Below are 17,602 nucleotides of genomic sequence, written 5' to 3' on the forward strand. Positions count from 1 at the left end.
AACAGACGATCACACCAGGGAGCCTGGACCGGGAAGACAAAGTCCCATAATATTTGGCTTTAAAAACAACAGGAGCCAACTTTCATATGTTCTTCTTTATTTTTAAGTTTTATTTATTTTTTTAGTAGTTTGTACATTCAACCTGGGGCTCGAACTTAAGACCCCCAGATCAGGAGTCTCATGTTCTTCCAACTGAGCCAGCCAGGCACCCCTCCTGAGTTCTTATAACCACAGGGAGCTAAAACCTGAAATTTCAAAAATCAGCAAGCTTGGTTCGGGGAGAGACCAGAGGGCATAGCAAGCTGAGTCCTCACACTGAAAGAGACAGCACAACAAACAGCTCATGGAGATACAGTGTAGAATCAGCAGTTTGAAAAATGCCTGTGGCATATAGGAGGGAGAGCTATTTACTCATCTCAGAGGGTATCCTGGAGGGGCAGGGATCACAGGAAGACCCCTCCAGGAACAAAGGAGCTATCAGGCACCTTTTCCCTCCCCTGCCCCTAAGCATAAACACACAGCCACCTACAGGAACAAGTGTGCCAACACTCACTACCTAACTGGATTATACCAAGACCCACCCTCTCATGCTTTAGCAGATGGCCCTTTCCAGTCATGCTTCCATCAGTCCAGGCGCTCTGGGTTCCTCCCCAGAAGACTTGGGCAAACCTTGACACTACAACATCTCCCAACCACCTTTAGGGGTCCTCAGTTCTGGCAACCAAAGTGGCGCACCAGTCCCTATGGAAACCTGAGTTGTAGCTTGTTCAAATTGCACACCCCGCCCACACAGACCCTAATGACTATGACAGCAGCTGCAGGTCTCATTTCACAGGCACATCTGCATACATCTTTTTAAAACTATTGCCCCAGGATATAAAATCAATGCACAGAAATCAGCTGCATTTCTATACACTAACAATGAGACAGAAGAAAGAGAAATTAAGGAGTCGATCCCATTTACAATTACAACAAAACCATAAGATACCTAGGAATAAAACTAACCAAAGAGGCAAAGGATCTGTACTCAGAAAACTATAGAACACTCATGAACGAAACTGAGGAAGACACAAAGAAATGAAAAAACGTTCCATGTTCATGGATTGGAAGAACAAATACTGTTAAAATGCCTATGCTACCTAGAGCAATCTACACATTCAATGCAATCCCTATCAAAATACCATCAACTTTTTTCACAGAGCTGGAACAAATAATCTTAAAATGTGTATGGAAGACCCTGAATAGCCAAAGGAATGTTAAAAAAAGAAAACCAAAACTGGTGGCATCACAATTCCTGACTTCAAGCTCTATTAAAAAGCTGTGATCATCACAACAGTATGGTACTGGCACAAAAACAGACACATAAATCAATGAAACAGAACAGAGAACCCAGAAAGGGACCCTCAACTCTATGGTGAACTAGTCTTAGACAAAGCAGGAAAGAATATCCAATGGAAAAAAGAGAGTCTCTTCAACAAATGGTGTTGAAGAAAACTGGACAGCCACATGCAGAAGAATGAAACTTGACCACTTCCTTACACCACACATAAAAATAGACTACAAATGGAAGAAAGACCTAAATGTGAGACAGGAATCTATCAAAATCCTAGAGAACACAGCAGCAACCTCTGTGACCTCAACCACAGCAACTTCTTGCTAGACACAACGCCAAAGACAAGGGAAACAAAGATAAAAATGAACTACTGGGACTTCATCAAGATAAAAAGCTTTCGCACAGCAAAGGGCACAGTCGACAAAACCAAAAGACAACTGACAGAATGGGAAAGGATATTTGCAAATGATATATCAGATAAAGGGCTAGTATCCAAGATCTACAAAGAACTTCTCAAACTCAACACCCAAAAAACAAAGAATCCAGTCAAGAAATGGGCAGAAGACACGAACAGACATTTCTCCAAAGAAGACATACAAATGGCCATCAGACACATGAAGATGCTCAACATCACACAGCATCAGGGAACTACAAATCAAAACCATAATGAGATACCACCTCACACCAGTCAGAATGGCTAAAATTAACAAGTCAGGAAATGACAGATGTTGGTGAGGATACACAGAAAGGGAAACCTTCTGACACTGTTGTGAGAATACAAGCTGGTGCATCCACTCTGGAAAACAGTACGGAGGTTCCTCAAAAAGTTGAAAATAGAGCTACCCTACCACCCAGCAATTGCACTACTGGGTATTTACCCCAAAGATACAAATGTAGTGATCCAAAGGTGCACCTGCACCCAAGTTTATAGTAGGATTGTCCACAATAGCCAAACTATGGGAAGAGCCTAGATGTCCATCGACAGATGGATAAAGAACTGTATATATACAATGGAATACTACTCAGCCATCAAAAAAATGAAATCTTGCCATTTGCAGTGACATGGATGGAACTAAAGGGTATTATGCTAAGCAAAATAAGTCAATCAGAGAAAGACTACCATATATCACCCATATGTGAATTTTAAGAAACAAAACAGAGGATCATAGGGGAAGAGAGGAAAAAATAAAACAAGACGAAATCAGAGAGGGAAACAAACCATAAGATACTCTTAATCATAGGAAACAAACCCAAGGTGGCTGGAGGGGAGGGGGGAGGGGGATGGGGTAACTGGGTAATGGACATTAAGGAGGGCACGTGATGTAATGAGCACTGGATATTTATATAAGCTTGATGAATCACTGAACTCTACCTCTGAAACCAAGAACACGTTATTTGTTACTTAATTGAATTTAAATTAAAAGAAATACTATGACCTGTAAAAAAAAATAAATAAATTTTTTTTAAAAAATTAAAAGATTATCGGAGTAGATCAAAAAACAAGGCCCAACTATATGTTATCTACAAGAAACACACTTTAAATACAAAGATACGTTAAAAGTAAATAAATGGAGAAAAATATACTGTGCTAACACTAATCAAAAGAAAGCAGGAGTAATTTCAAAACTTGGAAGTAACCCAGATATCCTTCAGTAGGTGAATGGATAAACTGTGGTATATCCAGATGATAAAATATTATTCAGTACTAAAAAGAAAAGAGCTATCAAGTCATGAAAAGACTTAAATGCATGTTACTAACTGAAAAAAGTCAATCTGAAAAGCCTACCCAGTATAAGATTACAACTATATGACATTCTAAAATAAGCAAAATTGAAGACAATTAAGAAGAACAGGGGTTGTGGTTGGCAGGGGGAAGAAGATTTTTATAGCAGTGAAAAAACTCTATATGGTATTATAATGATGGATGTATGTCATTACACTTTTGTCCAAACCCAGAATGTACAACATCAAGAGTATATCCTAAAGAAAACTATGGACTCTGGATGATAATGATGTATCAGTGTACATTCATCCTTGGTAAAAAAAAAAAAAAAAAAAAAATACCATTTCTGATGAATGATGCTGATAACAGATATATGAGAAATCTCTGCACCTTCTTCCCAATTCTTGTTATAAATATAAAACTGCTCTAAAAAAATTAAGTCTATAAAGCAATAATAATGTTAACATTTTTGTTTCTAGAAAGCAAAGTATACCAATGTTTGCTCAACATTTATTAACATTTTCAATTAATCATTTTAAATATCCAATAAATACTAGAGAAACTCAATTAATAAAATAACAGATAGGCTTGAGACCTATTCCTCAGATTGTTTTAAAACCCATGTCGTATTTTAAATTTGTAAGTAATTTTTAGTTTTTGAATAGTACAGACAATTTTTTTGAATTTCACTAATAAAGAGAAAACTCAAGCCTTTTAAAAACCAAATGGCCATCCAATAATCAACTTAATGAAATGAGTTATTATATATAAAAGAACTTAAACCAGTGTCTGGCACACAGTAAATGCTCAACAATTGTTAGCTGTATCTCTACATTTATCAAGTCCTTTCCATCTGACCAAATAATTCCTAAACTGTCCAGACACAGTATTTTCCACTTATCTTTTTTTTTGAGAGAGAGAAAGTACATGCACATGTGCATGTGAGCAGTAGAGGGGCGGGCACAGAAGGAGAAGGAGAAAGAATCTTAGCAGGCTCCATACCCAGCACAGAGTCCAACGCAGGTCTCAATCTCACAACCCTGAGATCATGACCTGAGCTGAAATCAAGAGTCAGACACTTAACCAACTGAACCACCCAGGTACCCCCCCACTTATCATTTAAATTTTCAGCAACTTTCAACATCCTGAATTCTGGTATTTCTATAAAATTGGTGCATATTCCTTCCATTTTCATCAACACCAAGAACATATTCTATGACAGGTATTTATGGGAAAAGTACTTCTCAAAAACCATTTAAAGTTAAAACAATTACCTCTAGAAAAAAAATTTTAATATTGAATACAAATAAGTATTACTTTTGATAAGTATTCTTGAGTTTTTAGAATATGAGAGGGTAAGTTTACTAACTCCATTAGTAAAAGCTAGCTTAGTGATTTGTCCAATTATTCAAATATATGTAGCCAACAGAATTTAAGACATTTTTTTTCATAAAAGGCTAAGGATGGAAATATCTAAGTAGTTAGAACTCAGCATGAAGAAGAAAACCTCAGTAAGGTTATAGCTGATGCCTGCATTTACATTATCAAAACTTTGTTTTGATAGATTTTGTTTTGAAGATTTGTTTCTTTCAAAGATACCACAGCTAGGCAAAAATAAAAACAAAAACTTTATTTTCAAGAATTTAAGATAAAATCACCTATTTCTTCACACTTGCTCATTGCTGTTTTGAAATTAATTCTAAAGATAATCTATATTAACAATGGCCCTTTTATCTTCAAATATGAAGTATGATTTTTTTTTAAGATTTTATTTATTTATTAGAGAGAGAGAGACACAGAGAGAGAGGGAACACAAGCAGGGGGAGTAGGAGAGGGAGAAGCAGGTTTCCCGCAGAGCAGAGAGCCCGATGCGGGGCTCAATCCCAGGATCCTGGGATCATGACCTGAGCTGAAGGCAGATGTTTAACGACTGAGCCACCCAGGCGCCCCTGAAGTATTATTTTTATGACAAAATACAAAAAAGCTTTCTGAAACGTTCTTAAAGTGAAGCAAACTTTACTACTCATTCTACATAAAACACCAGTGAATAATAAGCTATCTTATGCAATATTCTTACCTATTATATCTAATTATACAGATAAAAAATTATAAATTTTATAAATTATAATTGTACATTTACAAATTATATAGCAGAAATGTTTGTAAAAAATTTACAACCTTAAAAATATTAATTTATTATTTTAAAAATGAAAGTTATATCCACATGCAAAAGAATGAAATTGGACTCCTACTTCACACTATATACAAAAATTAACTCAAAATGGACCAATGACCTAAATATAACAGATAAACTCTTGGAAGAAAAACTCCTTTAGAAAATCTAGGAGAAAATCTTCATGATTTTGGATTTGGCAACGGATTCTTAGATATGAAACCAAAAGCACGAACAACAAAAGAAAAAAAATAAGCTATACTGGACTTCATTAGAATTTAAAAATTTAGTGCATCACAGGACATTATCAAAAAAGTGAAAAGACAACCTACAGAATGGGAAAAATATCTGCATATCATATATCCGGTATGTGTCTAGTATCCAGAACATATAAAGAACTATTACAGCTCAACAACCAAAAGGCAAACAACCTAATTAAAAAAATGGACAAAGATGTGAACAGAAATTTCTCCAAAACAGATATACAAATGCCCAACAAAAACATGAAAACATTCTAGGCATCATTAGACATTAGGGAAATGCAAATTAAAACTACAATGCAATGTCACTTCACATCCACTAGGATGGCTATTTAAAAAAAAGAGAGAAAGAAAACAATTAACAAGTGTTGCTGAGCATATGGAGAAACTGGAACCCTCATACATTGCTGGTAGGAATGAAAAATAGTTCAGATGCTGTGGAAAACTTTCTGATCATCCCTCAAAAAGTTAAATATAGAATTACCAATATGCCCTAGCAATTCCACTCCTAGGTATATACTCAGAAGGACTGAAAATAGGTACTCAAACAAATGCATATACAAACATGTCTGTGGCAGTTCTACTGACAATAACCAAAAGGAGGACAGAACCCAGATGTCCACCAACATATGAAGAGAGACACAAATTGTGGTGCATATACATACATACACACACACACACACAACGAAATTATTCAACCATAAAAAAGAGTGAAGTATTGATACATGCTACAATTTGGATGAACCTTGAAAACGTTATGCTACATGAAGAAGGCAGGCACAAAAGGTTGTCTATTATATGATCCCATTTATATAAAATATCTAGAATAAGTTAAGTCCATAGAGACAGAAAACAGATTAGTGGTTACCAGGTACTGGAGAGGATGCGGAAACGGGGAGTAACTGCTTAATGGGTATAGGGTTTTCTTTTAGTGATGAAAATGTTTCAGAAGTAGATAGAGGTGGTGGTTGCACAACATTTTAAATGTACAAAATGCTGCTGAACTGCTCACTTTAGAATGGTTAATGTTACATGAGTTTCACGTCAATAAAAAAACTTAGAAACTGAAATTATATATTCTTACTATAAGATCAAGTTTATATATTCATTTACCATTTTCAACAAAGAATGAAAAACCTGGATTCTTACTCTAATATTAGCTTGCTGTGGGAATGGGGGGGCATCTTTTGTTTGCCTCTCCGGATATCAAGGCAAACTTTCTCCTTTTATAAACTAGTAATATTATGAATTTCCCAATCACACAATTTGGATGAGTTTGATCTCACTCCTAAATCAAGAGGTGATCACTGCCTGGCTTAATCCAATCAGTGAATGCCATCCTCTTTAAAAGTATGGTTGGTTGAAGATAAGCAAGCAACCCAATATGCCCCAGTGAAATATGAGGAGAGAAAATAGCAGGGAAAAAAGCTTCCCATCATACCTTTTATTTTTCTTTTTAATTTTAATTCCAGTTTAATACACAGTGTTATATTAGTTTCAGGTGTACAATATAGTAATTCAACAATTCTATATGTTACCCAGTGCTCATCAAGATAAGTGTACTCTTAATCCCCTTCACCTATTTCACCATACCCCTACCCACCTCCCCTCTGGTAACCATCTGTTTGTTCTCTATAATTAAAAGTCAGTCTTTTGGTTTCTCTCTCTCTCTTCTCTTTGTTCATTTGGTTCTTAAATTCCACATATGAGTGAAATCATATAGTATTTGTCTTTCTCTGACTGACTGCTTAGCATTATACTCTCCAGCTCCACCCACGTTGTTGCAAATGCCAAGATTCATTTTTTTGTCTGAGTAACATTCGTGTGTGTGCGTGCACGCACATGCTCGCAACATCTTCTTTATCCATTCAGCTATCAGTGGGCACTTGGGCTGCTTCCACAATTTGGCTATTGTAAACAATGCTGCAATAAACATAGGGGTGCATGTATATTTTCAAATTAGTGTTTTCTTATTCTTTGGGTTCCTGTCATTCCCTCTAAGCCTATAAGAGAAAGCAACTATTTTGTTTATCTAGATGCAAACTTAGAAAGATGGCACTGTGGGGGCGCCTGGGTGGTTCAGTCGTTAAGCATCGGCCTTCAGCTCAGGTCATGATCCTGGGGTCCTGGGATCGAGCCCCACATTGGGCTTTCTGCTAGGCGGGAAGCCTGCTTCTCCCTCTCCCACTTCCCCTGCTTGTGTTCCTTCTCTCGCTGTGTCTCTCTCTGTCAAATAAATAAATAAAATCTTTAAAAAAAAAAAAGATAGTTTGAGTTGAGTTTCCTATTATTTACAAACAAAAGCATCTAAAATTATATACTACTTAAATGACCTTTCAAAAACAGTCTTCAATTACCTTACCCATAAAAGCAATAATCCCTAAATTAACTCTCTCCCAGAAATGTTATTCAAATGAGAGACATATGTGAAAGCATTATGAAAACTACCTACATGCCCTAAGATCAAGCCACTGATTTTTTTTATTCTAGAATGCATTTCCTGAAATGATAAATCCAGCATTTACCACATAAAAGTTAGTTTTCTTGCAAAGATAATTCTTTTACTCTAGAATCCATTTCTTTAAAAAGATAAAGCTATGACTGACCACATAAAAGTCAATTAAAGACACGATGATATAATTAGATCTGCACTGGCAATCAGAAAACCTAGGTTGCCATTCCAGCTGTCTCTTATCATACGGGGAACTTTGAGGAAGTCAAATACCCATTTATAAAATATTTAAGGTTTCTTCCAAGTTTGATAATTCTAGATACCTTGAGTTGTTACAAAGGTTGTTAATTTTTCTTTTTCTAAATAGGAATAAATACATTTTTTCAGTATAACTGATGATTATCAGTTTAACTTTTCCATATCACCTATAATATGATACAGACTTTTCCTTAACACTTAAATTCCATCAAGTGTAACATATGATATTGTATTATAGGGATGTGATATAGAAGATTCTATGACAGATGGAGTTAGCAATACAAATAATAATAAGACACGGTCCCCCAGAATCTCTTCAAAAGTTTATATAATATAGTAATTTTTGCTCAGTAAAAATATATTATTTTCAGCGTTTTTAAAAATTATGTTTTTAAAGACATTTAAAAACATATACTTCAACATATACACATAGCAACACACATATGTACACAAACAGATATATATGGGTATATAGAGAAGAGGTTCCTTCAGAAGAAAAAGTTATTTTGCTAAGAACTTTGTTTCTTAATCTTAAATTTCTCATACTAAAAATAAAAGCAAAGCTATGCTGATAATACATTCTTTTGAATTTGTACCAACATAACATTATATAAGTTATCATAACAAAGTATAAGAATATGATACTACTTTGAATGCATACAACTTTTCTTCCAGAAAGCTTAAAAGTCTATACAAAATAAAGGCTAAGCTAGATTTTCCCTTTTCTACAGGTGGTAAAACAAAATGACTTGTCAAAGGTCATAATCTGGGGCACCTGGGTGACTCTTGATTCCGGCTCAGGTCATGATCTCAGGGTCTTGGGACCCAGCCCTGTGTCAGGCTCCTCGGTCAGTGCAGTCTGCTTGAGGATTCTCTCCCTCTCCCTCTGCCTCTCCCCCTCTCACTCGCTCATGCAGCTCTCTCACTGTCTCTCAAATAAATAAATAAATAAATCTTTTTTTAAAAGATCATAATTTAAGTGCAGGCCAGAAATATGTCTCACCGAATTCCTGAGCATATCTTTATACCAATGAAATGTTCCAAATCTAGCCAAGCCCCACCGCCCCCGAACCAGGGTATCTCACAGTGCTATCTTTGGTGATAGAATAGCCAAATCATCAGGTAACTACTTAACATGAAAAGTCTTAGATCCATTCGACAATGAATTATAAGGTTTATTTTACTCTATGGCAAGTCTAAGGATCAAACTGAATTCACTACCAGACCCTTATCTACAAACACCTACTGGGCACTTATATGCAGTGGTTCTACCTAAAGTTTAAAGTAAAATTATAAAGAAGTATAAGATTTGATCACTATCTTCAGGTATATACCACGTAGTTAGGCAAGAGAACACACCCATAAAATAGGGCAAGTTTGTGTCTAAGTGTAAAAATAGTAGATTCACTCCTTGAAAAATTGATTAATTATTGCACAACTGAGAAGGAAGGAAAGCATGGTTAAGTACACAGATTGTGGGAGCCATTTTGCCTCCTTTACTTTAGTCATTTGCTAGGCCTGCAACCCTAGACAAATTATTAACCCTCACTGTGCCTCAATTTCTTGTGAAAAAGAAAAATAATACCTTCCAGGGATTGGGACTGATGGGGAAGGGGATGCATAATCTGGATTCACAGACTTGTAAGATTTATACCCATTAATGCAGATAAAAATGTTAGAACTATATCAGGCATAGTACACTCTCAATAAATATCAGCTATTAAAACTAGTACTTACTGCAAGGAATGACCAATAAGGACCAAAAGCCAGTATCAAGGATTACCAATGGGAAAGGACTCAGGAAATGGGCTGAAAAGAGATGGGACTTGAAAAATCTGATGGCTTTGAAGTACAAAAGAAGGATGACATTCCAGGCAGAAGTCACAGCAAGAACAAAGGTATCAATACTCACAATTTATACACAGATCAATAAATATAACACTTTTAAGGGGAAAAAACAAGAGTTCATGTAAGCGTGCAAGGCAGTCTCTTACCCTTTGCCACCAAAGTACTCTCAAATGGCAGAGAAAAATGTATCTCCTGGTAGACTGCGGACACAGGCTCAAATGGTCTCCCACAAAGTCAACATTTCTTCAAATTAGATATTTTACCTTAAAAATTTATAAATGTTCAATTTGTCTCCATAATATAATCCTATTTATTTTCACTGAAAAAATACCTTAAATAATTACTAGTAATTCAATTACTCAAAATTTTTTTCATATTCTTTAGGTAAATTTGACATCCCAGAAAGATGTCTATAGATTCATGTACCACTAATGTACCACCACACTTCAAGAATCAAATATACTTTAGTTAAAGAAACAAGATAAAAAAAAAATTCCATGTATACCTGGGAATCTAGCATATGAAAGTAGTATTACAAATCAATGTAGAAAGGAATGACGACTCAAAGTAGTATTACAAATCAATGTAGAAAGGAATGACGACTGAGTTAGTTACTTTTTCATCATACATAAAAGATAATATTCAAACTATATTTAGAGGTTCTATAAATCAGTAACACAAACAATGCTACAGAAAAATGGGTGGATTATATGAACAGGTAAATGGTCGGGACACCACTGACTTGCTAGATGAAAGGGGTGGGAGACTAGATCCCTATCAGACTGTATACAAAAAGAAATTCTGTTTGAATAAATGATCTAAACATGAAAGTGAAAGCTTTAAATTTAAGAAATTATAAGAGAATATAATGAGGACATCAGAGCAGAATTTCCTAAAAGTGACTAAAAAACTTTAACATATATAGGGGACCAATAAATTTCATTTTATCAAAATTAAAAACTTCTATATGGGGAGAGGGACACAATACTACTAAAAGACTCACGACTGAGTTAGTTACTTTTTCATCATACATAAAAGATAATATTCAAACTATATTTAGAGGTTCTATAAATCAGTAACACAAACAATGCTACAGAAAAATGGGTGGATTATATGAACAGGTAAATTATACCATGCAAATCCACTTGCTTCTTAGATAAGTCCCCTAGCTGGGAACAGCTCTTAAGGATTCTACTTATTTTATTTCCATGGGAAACTTCCTAGAGAAAGGGACAAACTGCAGCCCCAATGCTGCCATTGATTTCCTGGCCAAAACTTATCCTCATCACCCCGCTCTAAATTTTCCTCACCCTCAACTAGCACCTCTGCTCATCTAGGCAGCCTGCTACCAAGCTGACCCAGACCCTTACTCTTAAGGGATCTGAACCCCTGTTTACCATTCTCTGTTTACATTGTGCCTGCTGTACTTACACATTTACTACAACAGAACTGGGAGCACCAAGAGACACGCCAGTGAATCCCTTGAATGCCAGACATATTCTACACTGTCCTCATTGTGATGATGACCAGAATCAATTACTCTTGCCAGAAAGATGACTCCTTTTCTTCCCTGCTATCCTTTGAACCCAAGGATCCAAAATAACCAGACAATAGGTATGGTATAAAGACTAATGGAGGGGAGCCTGGGTGGCTCACCTGGTTACATGTCTGCCTTCAGCTCAGGTCATGATCTCAGGGTCATGAGACTGAGCCCCCACATCAGGCTCTGCGCTCAGCAGGGAGTCTACTGGAGATTTTTCTCTCTCTCCCTCCTCCTCTGCCCCTCCCCCTCTACGTGCTGGCTCATGCATGCTCGCTCTCTCTCTCTCAAATAAATAAATAAATCTTAAAAAAAAAAAAGATTTGCAGCCAAAACTAAATCACTGAAAGTGTCTGGGCAGAATGAGCATAATGCAGAAACTGGGCTGAAAAATTAATAAGGATCTTATAAAGAATCAAAACAAACCCAGTATCATCAGTTTAGGTTCAGCAAAGACCTTGAGACCTTGGGCTACTGCCAAAAAATGAACTCTCAGATTTCTTTAGTACAGTCCTAAACCCAGCCCATTAAACTCAGCAGACTAGGCACAACTATCTAACCATTTGTATGGACATTAAACTTACTAAGTCTACTTTCTCAGCCTAATCTTTCCACTAGAATATGCTTCCATAGATAATATGCATTCTTAATGCAACTTTTTATTTTCAGCTGGGCACTTTGATGGCATAATAAGAGACCATACAATCAACTAGCTATAAACGTAAAAGCTACTGGCATAGAAATAACCATAAACTTTCTCAATATTTACTATGGAACGAGAATTCGGGGGGGAAGAGGACTTTACCAGATGAACCACACAAACATTAAAAAAGTCCTTCATAAAAGGTAAAGAATAACAGTGGTAAGTTTTAAAAGTATGCAGAAGGGGCGCCTAGGTGGCTCAGTCGGTTAAGTGTCTGCCTTCGGCTCAGGTCATGATCCCAGGGTCCTAGGATCGAGCCCCACATCAGGCTCCTTGCTCAGTGGGGAGCCTGCTTTTCCCCTTCCCTCTGCCACTCCCCTTACTTGTGCTCTCTCTCTCAAATAAAATCTTTTAAAAATAAATAAATAAAAGTATACAGAAAATACATTATTAAATTAAATACTTTCATTTGGATCATTTGGACTCCACCCAAAAATTATATAAACAAAAAGTATCTCCAACCAATTGGCATACCTACCAAAAACATAATTTTATGTGCATTAGTGTCAAAATGGGATTATATAGAGAATGAACACATATCGTACTTAGAAAGCTAACTCCCTAAAGCTAAATAAGCATACTCCCACTTCCTCAATTACCCAAATTAATTTTTTAAACACTATGCAATCCCTTAAACTGTCTCAAATGCAGTACCTTTTTTTCCTGTCATGCTCACACTCAATTCTCATGTCCTCCACAGAATGATGAATATGATCCACAGTAGTCCCAATAACTATTCATATTGTCCACATGCTTCAACCAGTGCCATACTGTTGTGAATCTCACCATCTTTACCCTCAGTTATGGACTCCCTTAACAGTATCCACTCTTCTTTTTCCCTAATACAGTTTTCTATATCTGGCTTACAATCTTCCTGTTAACCACTATTCCTATCATCATTTTTGGCAACTTGAACATCCTCATAAATGAGCCAGCCATTATTCCAGGCACCTAATTCCTTGACTTCCTTAACCCCAATGACCTCTTGTCCCAACCCACTTAAGTCACCCACCCTCATACCTTTAACCCTATTATCAATAGACACATCTCTGAATTCTTTATTTCTAGCATCCTACTCTCACAACACTTCTTCTTCTCCTTTCAGGTGACTTGTATTAAGTACCATCACTCTACCCTTTGACCCCAAGGGTCCCATCCACTGATCCTACTATTCTTCCCCATTCATCGCCCCCTTCAAGGTCGGATCCTACACAAGCTTACATTCCAGCATCTAGTATTATAACCTATCCTTTGAAATACACTAAACTCACATGTCACTCTCTCTACTCTCTGTGATTGAACCCAACTATCCACTAGTCCATGCCTGTATCTGAGCTTCTGAATTTTGCTGATGAAAACATCTCATAACCCTATGGACTGAATTCACTCTAAAATTATCACCACAGATCTCAAATGAGCATTCAATATCGCCAGACATTCCTTCTATACTTTCCAAGTATATTCATTTTCCCACTCTCTGAGAAAACGATTTCATACTTTCGCTTCTCTCCTCAGACTTCCAACATTTCCTTTTCTCACCTTAATCATAGCTAGTGACCTAGCCTCACACTATAATATGGGATGTAATCAGACAAAACTCACCTCATCTCTGAACACCAATTCTATCAGTCTGCTTCTTTAACCATATTAACTGTATTCCTTTATGTTAAAAATGAAAAAAGCATCCCTGCTCTTATCTAGAACCAACCTCTCCCCTCCACTTGCACTCTGTATCTCACTTTTTAATCTCTACTCAAATACTTTAGTTCTGCAACTTTCTCCTCTTTCTCCCTCATTATGACGTTCTTCCTCTCCTGAATCAACCCTACCCTCACTTTCCTCCTTCCCCAAAATTTATTCTCTATAGAACAACCAGATTAATATCTTTAAATTGGAAATTGGCTCATTTCATTCCCTGTTCATGATCCAATGGCATCTCATGTTAAATAGCACAAAATTCAATTCCAAGAACCTTGAAGACCCTACGTGACCTGACCCCTACCTAACTTTCCAGCTTCATGTCTTATCAATCTACTTTTGTCTTCTTTCTGCCCTTCCAACATGCCAAGGTCATTCAAGTTTTAGGACAACTGCACTTGTCTTCTCTACCAAAAACTCTCTTCTTCCCAGTCTTCCTATGGCTGTCTCTTCTCATTACTCAAGTCTCAAACCAAAAATATCTGTTCAGAAAGGCTCTTACTGAGGGGCGCCTGGGTGGCTCAGTCATTAAACGTCTGCCTTCAGCTCGGGTCATGATCCCAGAGTCCTGGGATCGAGCCCCGTGTCAGGCTCCCTGCTCAGCAAGAAGCCTACTTCTCCCTCTCCCACTCCCCATGCTTGTGTTCTCTCTCTCTCTCTCTGTCAAATAAATAAATAAAATCTTAAAAAAAAGAAAGGCTCTTATTGAAAAACTGTCCCTATTCCTATCTAAGGCTAAATCCTCTACTTGTGCCATAAAATAGCCACAATTCTTGTTAGAAACTGATCTCTCCATATTTTAAAAGATCTTATCTATCAGATATGTCTCCTCTTTACAGACACATTCTTTACCTCTCAATCCAAAGTTGGTAACCCTGTTATTTTCTCTCATAGTTAACTATGGTAGATTATCTTATGGCAACTCAACACCATTTTCATCATTCAATGCTCTTTCCAGAGACTAAAAATCTGGAAACTACATTTTCCAAAATCTCTGGCAGCAAGTCTACTTTTGACTCTAACTCTTGAGAAGCATATGCAAAAGATTTGGAAGGCAAAAGGACAGTGGAAACACTATTGTTCCTTCAGCAGCAATAATGGACAGGCATATGGGTGTCCACAGATCACACGTGAAGTTTCACTAACAGCTTTCAGGTGTTCTCCTATGAATCACACATTTCACTGATACAAAACTAGGACAAGCAGCAGCAGTTTTTCTACAACTCCAGCTCTTCCTGACATCTGAATGTAGCAGTTTCCCTTCTCTTATTGTTCCAGTCCTTTTAGTGGGTTTCTAAGCTTGTAATTGCCTGTATTAAATTCCTAATGGCTTAAAATATCTAAGGTGGTTTTTGTTTTCCTAACTAAACCCCAACTGATATACATCCTGCTCTCTAGAGCCCACTTATCAAAATCAATAATTTTATATTCGTTAATTTTTGTGTTTAATATCTTTCCCTCCTACTAGATTATTCCACAAGCACAGAGATCACATTTGTTATGCTAATTATTTATACCCCAAGCCTTGTATTTCAGGACAAATACTGGTTGAATGAATATAATACCTTGGTAAAATATAGTTCCACTCGCTGTAACAAACATAACAACTCCAGCTTTCAAAGTTTCTCTATCATCTACCACAATTTCACTCGTTAAAAACAATAGCTCCTAGAGTTTGCCTTCCTCTCTTCATTTGTTTATTCAGCCACCCAGAGCCTTGGAATTACTCTTCATTCTTCCCAGCACTCTGGCACTCCACATCCTGCACTAGAATACAACCAAGAACTCCCAAGTTGGCTTTTTACTTTTAGACCCATTAGATTGTCTCATTTGTGATTAACATGAAATGAGCTTATCTCTGTGATGAAACCAATAATGCAATCAGAGTTTCTGATCTAAATACCTAGCTTTGATCTTAAAATTACCTATTGATCATCCTTTTATAAAATATATATAAACAAAAGTTATATTATATCCCTTAAAAATGTGTTAATTCATCTAAACAAGTGCTCAACAAGGAAAAATGAAACCTTTCAGTATATAACTAAAACCAAGTATAAGGTCACTATTACAGTTTTATAGAAAATTCCTATTCAGAGAACTAAAATACTTTTGAGGAAAATCTAAACACACCACAGAAAATGGGCATTTATTTAGTTGTTTGATTGAACTTTATTCAATAAATATTCATTAATGTGATAGGCACTGTTGGAGGCACTGGGTATGCCTCAGGAAGCAAAAAAGATCCCTGCCCTCAGGAAGCCTATCAGAGAGGCTGGAGAAAGATCATGTAAGACAGAAGAGACACTGCAAGGACTCTGGCTTTTACTGCATGTGAACTGAGAAGTTACCGCAGTTTAGAGCAGAGAAGTGATGTGATATAAATTACTTATTTAAAGGATCACTCTAGGGGTGCCTGGGTGGCTCAGTTAATTAAGTGTCAACTCTTGATTTCAGCTCAGGTCATGATCTCAGAGTCCTGAGATCAAACCCTGCAGCAGGCTCCACGCGGAGTGTGGAGCCTGCTTAAGATTCTCTCTCTTGGGGCTCCTGGGTGGCTCGGTCATTAAGCGTCTGCCTTCAGCTCAGGTCATGGTCCCAAGGTCCTGGGATCGAGCCCCACATTGGGCTCCCTGCTCAGCGGGAAGCCTGCTTCTCCCTCCCGTGCTCCCCCTGCTTGTGTTCCTGCTCTCGCTGTGTCTCTCTCTGTCAAATAAATAAATAAAATCTTAAAAAAAAAAAAAAAAAGATTCTCTCTCTCGGCGCGCTTGGGTGGCTCAGTCAGTTAAGCATCTGCCTTCAGCTCAGGTCATGATCTCGGTCCTAGGATTGAGCCCAAAGTCAGGCTCCCTGCTCAGCGGGGAGCCTGCTTCTCTCCCTCTGTTCCTCGCCCTGCTTGTGCTCTCTCTCTCAAATATAAATTTAAAAAAAAAATCTTTAAAAAAAATTCTCTCTCTCTCTCTCTGCACTTCCCCCCCCCCCCACCTTCCCACGTCCGGTCCCTGCTTGCATGTGCTTGTGCTTGCTCGCTCACTCTCTCTCAAAAAAAAAAAAAATAATAAAATAAAATAAAATAAAAAAATCACTTTGGCCGGTATGGACAAAAGCAGATAAACAAAGTCATAGGCTATTACTGTAATCTAAGAAAAAGATGAAGGTACTCCAAACAGGCAACAGCAATGAAGATGGACTGAAAAGTGCTCAAACTCTCACATTATACATTAACAGAAAAGGAACCAGAAACTACCAAAAGCATGAGAAGATGATCAGGGAAATACATTTTATAACGGTAGTGAAAAACCGTTTCACATCTGAAAATTTTTTTAATTTTTTTAAAATTATAAAGTCTGACAATACCAAAAGTTGGCAAATATATAAAAACCACATTTTCAAACTACTGATAAAAGGGTAGAGTGGATAACTGATAGGCATTTCCTATTAAAATTAAACATGCACCGGCCTTACGGCCTAACAATTCTAATCTAGGTATATCCTAGAGAAATCCTAACCATGTGCACACAGGAGACATGTACAGAAATGTTATCCAAGTATTTCCTATAGCAAAAATAAATTTAGAAACAACCCATATGTCCATTAACAGAATGGGATAAATA

At 36.9% G+C, this 17,602-nt stretch overlaps 1 protein-coding gene across 2 annotated transcripts in view; it reads right to left on the minus strand.

Annotated features, from left to right (window-relative positions):
- Window positions 1–17,602, minus strand: part of MNAT1 (MNAT1 component of CDK activating kinase) — a 200,343-nt gene that overhangs the window by 151,460 nt on the left and 31,281 nt on the right. The window lies entirely within an intron of this gene.

This window comes from Zalophus californianus, chromosome 6 (assembly GCF_009762305.2).
Source record: "Zalophus californianus isolate mZalCal1 chromosome 6, mZalCal1.pri.v2, whole genome shotgun sequence".
NCBI classification, from domain to species: Eukaryota; Metazoa; Chordata; class Mammalia; order Carnivora; family Otariidae; genus Zalophus; species Zalophus californianus.